We start from the raw sequence: 7,251 nt of genomic DNA on the forward strand, positions 1-7,251 counted from the left end.
GGGCAGGGGTTCCAGGGGCGTTCAGGGAGAAGGGGTAGTTGGATGGAGGCCGCCAGGGGGTGAGAAGCAGTGGGGGTCGGATAGGCATTGGGGGCCGGGCCACGCCTGGCTGTTTGCGGAGGCTGCGCCTCCCCTAACTGGCCCTCCATACAATTTTGGAAACCCGATGTGGCCCTCAGGCCGAAAAGTTTGCCCGCCCTTGCTCTAGATCAACATTTGATCACTCAACTTGCGAGCTGCCACCTCACTATATTAAGACTGAAGCAAAACCCTGGATCTTCCACAAGTCACATCCAGCTCTGAACTTGGTGGTTCTGGTCCATCTCTCTCTATTTAGAGCATCAAAATAATTAGACAATAACATTTAAGTGACATTAAATTGTCCTCCAAGTTCTTCTGTTTAGATCTTCTGCTTTTTAAGTTTTGTGAAATGAAAACAGGGACATAGAATAATTAGTAGCTATAGTTTCTAATACACTATGAGCTTTCAGACCTGATTCTGAGCTCAGTCACTAGGGAATCAGGTACAACTCCAGTAAAGGGTATGGAGTTATTCAGGTGTAAGACTGGTGATAGGAGAATCAGGTCCACAGTCTCCTACTCTAGGTAGGTTGCCTTTTATCATCCTATATTATAAAGATAGCTAGTTACCTGAGAACAGAAAGCACTTTAACTAGGTTGACTACAGATAATAATTCCCCAGTGGAAATTTAGGTCCTCACATCCTGCCCCTTACTTTGCAGAATAGAACTAAGCTGGTTGTTGATTGCATACAGATCTTATGGCTCCCAAAAAATTTAAATAAAATTAACATAGTTCTGGTTACTGTTCTAGTTATTTCCTTCCTTCCTACAGCATAGGACCATCAAACTACAAAAAACAGCTTCAAATAAATTTATTCAGATTTTTTTCTGATGGGCCAGAGCCATCCTTGGAAGGAAACAGATTCTTGAATTGAACACCTGATTCCATGTTTTCAGGTAACCATCAGTTCAGATAAGTCATATTAATCCCCATGGTTAGGTTAAGTAACCACAAGTAAGAGGCTAGCAGGTATTTCATGCTTTGTACTTCTCTGCTAAGAATGCTGTGAAATTCAGTCTTCTCCTGACAAGGATTTCTGCTTTGAATTATCCCAGTGGGTACCATTGATTTTCACTACTGTGTATGCTACACAAAAGAGTGTGTGACTGCCAATTCTATATTGGTCTTTTCTGGCCTGGAGGAGGTTTTAAACAATTTGTAGCTGAGATGCTTGCCTATTAGTTTCATAGCCTGGGTAAGATTTTATGGGGCAGTATTTTTGCCTAGCTGATGCATTTGCAGCACAAGGTTCATTGCTGATGATATTTGGAATCTAGATACCGTATCAATACCAGCAAGATTACCTGTAAATGCATTTTCTATAACACAATGAATTTTAACTGTATGCAAAATGTATTATTCTCTTTCAACTAGACAAAGAGCCCATTATGGAAACTGGAGGGAAGTGTTCACTAAACAGAGGTGAAGTTTGGTAAACAGTGTCTTAAAGCTTCTCAGCTTAATTCCTTTTCTCTTTGGGCAATAAAAAGCAAGCAGGGGGGGGAAAAAAAGAGCAGAAATCTAGGCCACTGAGTTGGGGAAAATTCAGACTGTTAGAATCACAGAAGATAGCAGTGTTACTTAAAACACAAAGTAACCTACAGCTGGAAATCACAGCACCAGGATCTGTGAAAAGATTTTTTTTTGGAGTGATTATGATTGATCAGAGCCATGAGCAGAAAGGGGCAGGAAAGAGTCCCTGAATAGCACTTTTAAGTACATTAAGACAATAAGTCACTGGCAGTGAGGAAGAAAAAGATGGGGCCCAGATTAAATGACAATATCTTTAGCTCACTGCAAATATGCACTCACTGGAGACATTTGTGCAGTGTGGATACTTACATGACAATCTCATGTTAGTTTATTGGAGTTCAGTAATTTATCCTAAGAACTGTATGTCATCCATGAAAGCTTTCATGCTGAAGTTTCTTTAAGATCAAACTCTTCACTGGCATTCTTTGCAATCATTAAAGATCACGTATGATGTTAAAGAGTGCTTATTAGCAGTACTCAAGAGCAGCATAGCACTGTTCAGAAGAACAAGAATGTTCGCGCTAGTGTCATCATACTGTAATTATACAGGGCAATTGAGATAGGCAAAGTATCTTCAATTAAATGGGATATTCTTCATTTGCTCTCCTAGGCTAGAGTTGTGTACTGTTAGAGCCTGATCTGGGAGTTGAGCGTGTACTGCAGACCCAGGCCAATAGAAAGTGGAATTTCATTGGTGGAGGAAGAGATTGCATGTAAAAGGGATGGGTTTTTTGGAAGGTGGGGAGAAAACACACATATTTTAGGATAAAAGGTTGCCGCACCAATTCAACCTGTTCTTAGCAAAGCTCAAATGCATCCTGCTGTATCATCCATGGACCGGGCTAAAAGTCAAACCTCTAAAGAGACGCTGAGTGTCCTTTTGCTTACAAAAAGCACAATCCCGCTTGGGTTGACTGGAGTTTGACTTGGTTCCCTGTGGTTTTGGTGGGTGAGAACTGTCAGGAGAAAGGGATAGTGGTTTCTCTATGGGTCTCCCCCTTTCTTCTGGGTTGGTCAGGACACCACCTAAACTGGTGGGGCTCAGGAAAACCATCAGCCCCTTCGCATTGGAGTTCACAGCTGGGCCTCAGAAAGAGAGGCATGCTCTGGGACCAGCAGATGCCCTTTGACAGCCAGGAAGCAGTCACCTGACATGATTATAGTGCACCTGGGTGCAGGGCTGGCTCTAGGTTTTTTGCTGCCCTAAGCAAAAAATTTGCCACCCCAAGCTCCGAGACTGCAACTGCCCAAGCAAAAAAAAGGGTGACCAGAATGCCACCCCTAGAATTGTGCCAGCCCAGGCATGTGCTTGCTTTGTTGTTGCCTAGAGCCAGTCCTGCCTGGGTGAAAAGGATTTGATTTTTTTTAAAAGATTGAAAACAGAACCTTCTCTTGGAAGGGACTTGTAAACTGGTCTGAAATGCTGCTGCAGAGGATATGGTGGGAAGTCAGGCCTCCATGGGCTGACAAGACCAGAAGACGTGTGAATCACTGGGAACAGTGAGGCTTGGTAGTTACCCAACAGGAAATACTGTATGGTGTACCTAAGCTATTCAGAGACAATGGGGTATACCTCCCCAGCTGAGGAGTGGATATATTTTTGGCCTATGTCAAGGAGGAAACTCTTAATAATTTGGGAACCAAATGGGGGAGGCAGCCAAATTAGTTGCTGGCACCTCCTTGTGTGAGGCATCTAGTGCAGATACTAATCCCATAGCAGATCCAGTTCCCTGATGAACCAGAACTGGAAGTGGACTTTGGGGAAGGGATTCCCTAAAGAAACCAAGGAATGGGGCTGGGTCTCCTAATGACGAGTACAACAAGACAGCCCCCTTTTCCCAGCCCTTTAACTCTCATACAAAGGAAGGACTGTGGGGTCCCAGTAATAGGCTAGGGACTGGGTATGGAGGGCTGACAGCAGCCCTCCACCAGGTGGAAACAATTAAGGAAGAAATAGTGACCAGCACTGTGTGAATTATTGCCAGATAATTCCCAGGTGAGTGAAGTTGATAAAGTTGCAGCCTAATTAAACCACATCCCTTGTGACTTATTGTCTGGGACAACGCTGTCAAGCTTGCAAAGCTGCCAGGCATACCCTCCACTGTGTTCCAGGCTTGAGAAACTAGATCAAAAGATGCTCATCGGTGCCCTTTTTATCCGAAGGTTGTGCGTGCTAGAGATGCTTTAGAAAAATGGAGTTATATCATAGTGTAAACTAATTACCAGTAATTTTATGTCAACAAAAAAAAACTACATTACCCCCCAATTCCCCATCAGGTCAAACCCTAAAGATGTGGGGACAGAGGGAAAAAAAACAATTCATTAGACTTAATCTGTAAGCAGCTAAATCTACTTAAATGTGATAAGAAAAAAAAAAAAAAAAAAAAAGAGAGAGAGAAGGCTCACGTCCCTATTGTCCTCATAGCTGAGGTCATGCCAGTCCTATGATAAAGAGACACTTATGGCTTCTGCATCTGGGACGAAGTCATCTAAAACCCCAGACACAGGCCGGAGAAGATAAAAAATTACGTAGCATGAAATAAATAGACGTGGATCTGGAGAAAGTCTATTGAAGCTCATGGTCTTTCAAGGATGTCCTGTCTGTGATTTAAACATGTCCTGGCCCCTGGCTGGTATATTATTTTTAAACTCACCTCACTGGTAGTTATTGACTTTTTGGAAGTAGGTGAGGAAGCAATAGGAAAATACCAGATACTTCAGACTGAAGCTGGATCACAGTGAGAAATTCATACAGCATCAAAGGGTAAAATTGACTGATTAGAGACTTTTGGTAGAATAGCTAGTGTGCAGTGAATGCGGGTTGAACAAAAACAAGTCTGTCTTCTTTTATATGTTCCCTTTTCTTCCATTCTCTATCAATATGTTGTTTCTTCTGACATCAGCTAAATTAATCATTTGCTGCACTCAGGGGTGGCACCACAGGCTACAAAATAACAAAAGACAACAAAAATACTGAAACACTGGAGAGTGTCTGGTGGCTGGTTAGTGCTGTAAATAGACATAGCATGGGTACACCATAGGCATTCCGCCCTTGACTAGATCAGCAGATTATCCTCTGGCAGTATTTGATTAATTTGGGGTGAATTCAGGGATGGCACTAGCCAAGATACTGGGATATCTGATGAATAGAGATGGGCCTGAACTAGAATTTCAGATTTGGCCTCATATGGGTAAACTCCCTCCAGAGAAATTAATCGACAGGTGCAGAGTGAAACCCTTAAAATACTTAATGGGCATTCGGACCTGTAATATTTTAAAGCATGGACCTTGCCACTATTGTTCCTTTTTGTATTCTTAAAGGGGGGAAAACTGTGTAGGTGCATTTCTGCTCTAATAGAGTCACACGGTGTGGAGATTCTTGGTATAGCCGGAAATCCTCAAAAAAAGATTTTTTTCAAAGTAGTGTTTTTTGTTTTGTTTTGTTTTAATCTGCACTAGGTCATCAGTAGTCATTAAAGCTACCCCAATATTTAGGGGATGACAATATCCATCTGTTCACTTTGTTATTGCTGACAGACAACTTTAAAAAAAGAGCAGAATCCACCCAGCCTGCTCCTTGAAACACCAGGCCTGTACGATTCAGATGATCTCCATGGAAGAGGCAGCACGTGGCTTGCCAGGGACTAGGCTAAACAAAGGTTAAATGGCATGTCTGATGGGTCCATTTGGTATTGTCAGATTTACGGATACAACTCCCATCTAAGTCAATGAGAGAGTCACGCCATGGATCTCAGTGCAAAACTCAGGCCCACTCACATTAAATGGTACAAATGGTGTGGTCTAACAGCTTATACACAATTTCAAAAAGGAATTGGTTCCTGTTAGTCTAAGCTTCCTGCTGTGTGGCAGTTTCTTCACTTCACATGCAGCTTCCTACGGCTGCTAAACGAGTCAGTCTCATAAATTTTAATGCTTTGAACTGTGCTTAAATTTAAGGCAATTAATTTTATGCTGAAATATAAAGCACTGAAATGAAAGTGAATATCTACCAGCTCGACGTATCCCTATGAGCTGCTAATAATCAAGATTGGCATATTTGTTTCCATCAGATCAGTGCTACCTAAGATTATTCTACTGTATTGCAAAAAATGGGATTATTTTCCTTTTAAGACTTCAACAATCTAGCAAAAACTATGCTTTTACGTGGCCAACTCTTTAGATGCACCAGTATCCCTTAGGTACTCACAGAAGCAGCTCATTTAGCAAATAGAGCCAACTACTGAACATGAGCAATTGACTAGGCAATGATGGCATATGGCACATCTACACAATATAAGGGAATGGGGGGACTCTCCTGATTCAAGCCTTTGCTGATGGAAGAAGTACCTAAATTAACCTCTGATTGCCATGAAGCAGAAGGGAAATTTCTTTTCTTTGAAGAAGCTCAACATATTGAAGAGCATCCCATTGTCGGAGACTGAGACAGAGGGAAAAACAAGTTTAGACAAACTCCAAATTAAAATTTTTCATTTACAAGAAACAAGAGACACTAATTTCAAGCACCAATATATGTGATATACTTAAACACATAGAAATCAATGGGCATTCAGGGTTAATGACACATCAACTGTTGAAGTTATGAGGAACAGATGCAGCAGAAACAAGTCATTTTGGAAACAGACTAGGAATTGGGGATAAAAGATAAAAAATAGTGAAATTTTCTAATTAATCAAATTATTTAGATTCATGAAACCTTCCACAAGGGAGGGGAGAGAGAGAAGGTTGGGGAGAAAATAAAAATCAAAGTCGACAAGAGAAATTCAAATGGACAAATGAAGACTGAGATTGGCTTTAAGCCAAATGTTGGTGAAGCTGCTGGGTATTACTATAGGATAAGAGGATACTAGGTCAATCTTGTACTAAGGGTGTAACCTCAGAAAGGTGAGATGTTAGATCTAGCTGTCAAGTGCAGAGAGATCTGAAAATTGGCACTTATCCTCTAATATTTAAATTATTTTCTTTCAGGTTAAGAAAATAAACTCAACAATATACAGCAGAGCAGTAACAGTCTAGAGACTTGAGCAGAAAAGCAGCAAAAACACATTTAAAGGAAAAACGCAGCCCCAAAGGGGGCGGGGGGGAAAAAGGTAGTGTAGGGGATTATTAAAAAAAGGTAGGACTACAATGACCCGGAAAACAGAGGTAAAAGTTCAGAGAGGACAGAGGAAAAAAAAACCCAAAACATCAACCTGATCAGATTTTCCAGAGGTATTTGGTACTATGACAACTAGTGCTTTGCTGTCTATGCAGTACTACCTGATCAAGGAGGGTATCAGGCCTGATTAGCCACTGTTACTTCAGTTTTTGCCAGTGTAAGTCCACTGAAATCAATGGAGTTCAGGTGGCTCTGGGGAGCTGAAAGAAAGAAACCCACTGCCTTTCATACAATATTACTGAAAGAAATCTCAGAGAAAAAAGTGGTCTCCCACACTGTGCAAAAGGAGGGCTTTATGCCCCTTGGAGCCATAGAAGGCCATGAAAGGTGCTCTAGAGGATTCAGGATGGTATTTTTAATAGAACTCACCATTGGCTTAACTCTGCTGCAATTGAAATCAATAGTAGTTTCACCTTTGACTTCAGTGGGAGAAGAGTTAGCCAATGCTAAGAGGTTTG

General features: G+C 41.5%; 1 long non-coding RNA gene across 1 annotated transcript; it reads right to left on the minus strand.

Annotated features, from left to right (window-relative positions):
- Positions 1 to 4,122: 4,122 nt before the first annotated feature.
- Positions 4,123 to 7,005, minus strand: LOC122461751. Its single transcript, XR_006283906.1, has 2 exons — positions 6,895 to 7,005; positions 4,123 to 4,561 (listed from the first exon to the last, which is right to left on the minus strand). It is a non-coding gene; the product is annotated as an uncharacterized LOC122461751 (long non-coding RNA).
- Between the last annotated feature and the right edge of the window lie 246 nt (positions 7,006 to 7,251).

This window comes from Chelonia mydas, chromosome 9, assembly GCF_015237465.2.
Source record: "Chelonia mydas isolate rCheMyd1 chromosome 9, rCheMyd1.pri.v2, whole genome shotgun sequence".
NCBI classification, from domain to species: Eukaryota; Metazoa; Chordata; order Testudines; family Cheloniidae; genus Chelonia; species Chelonia mydas.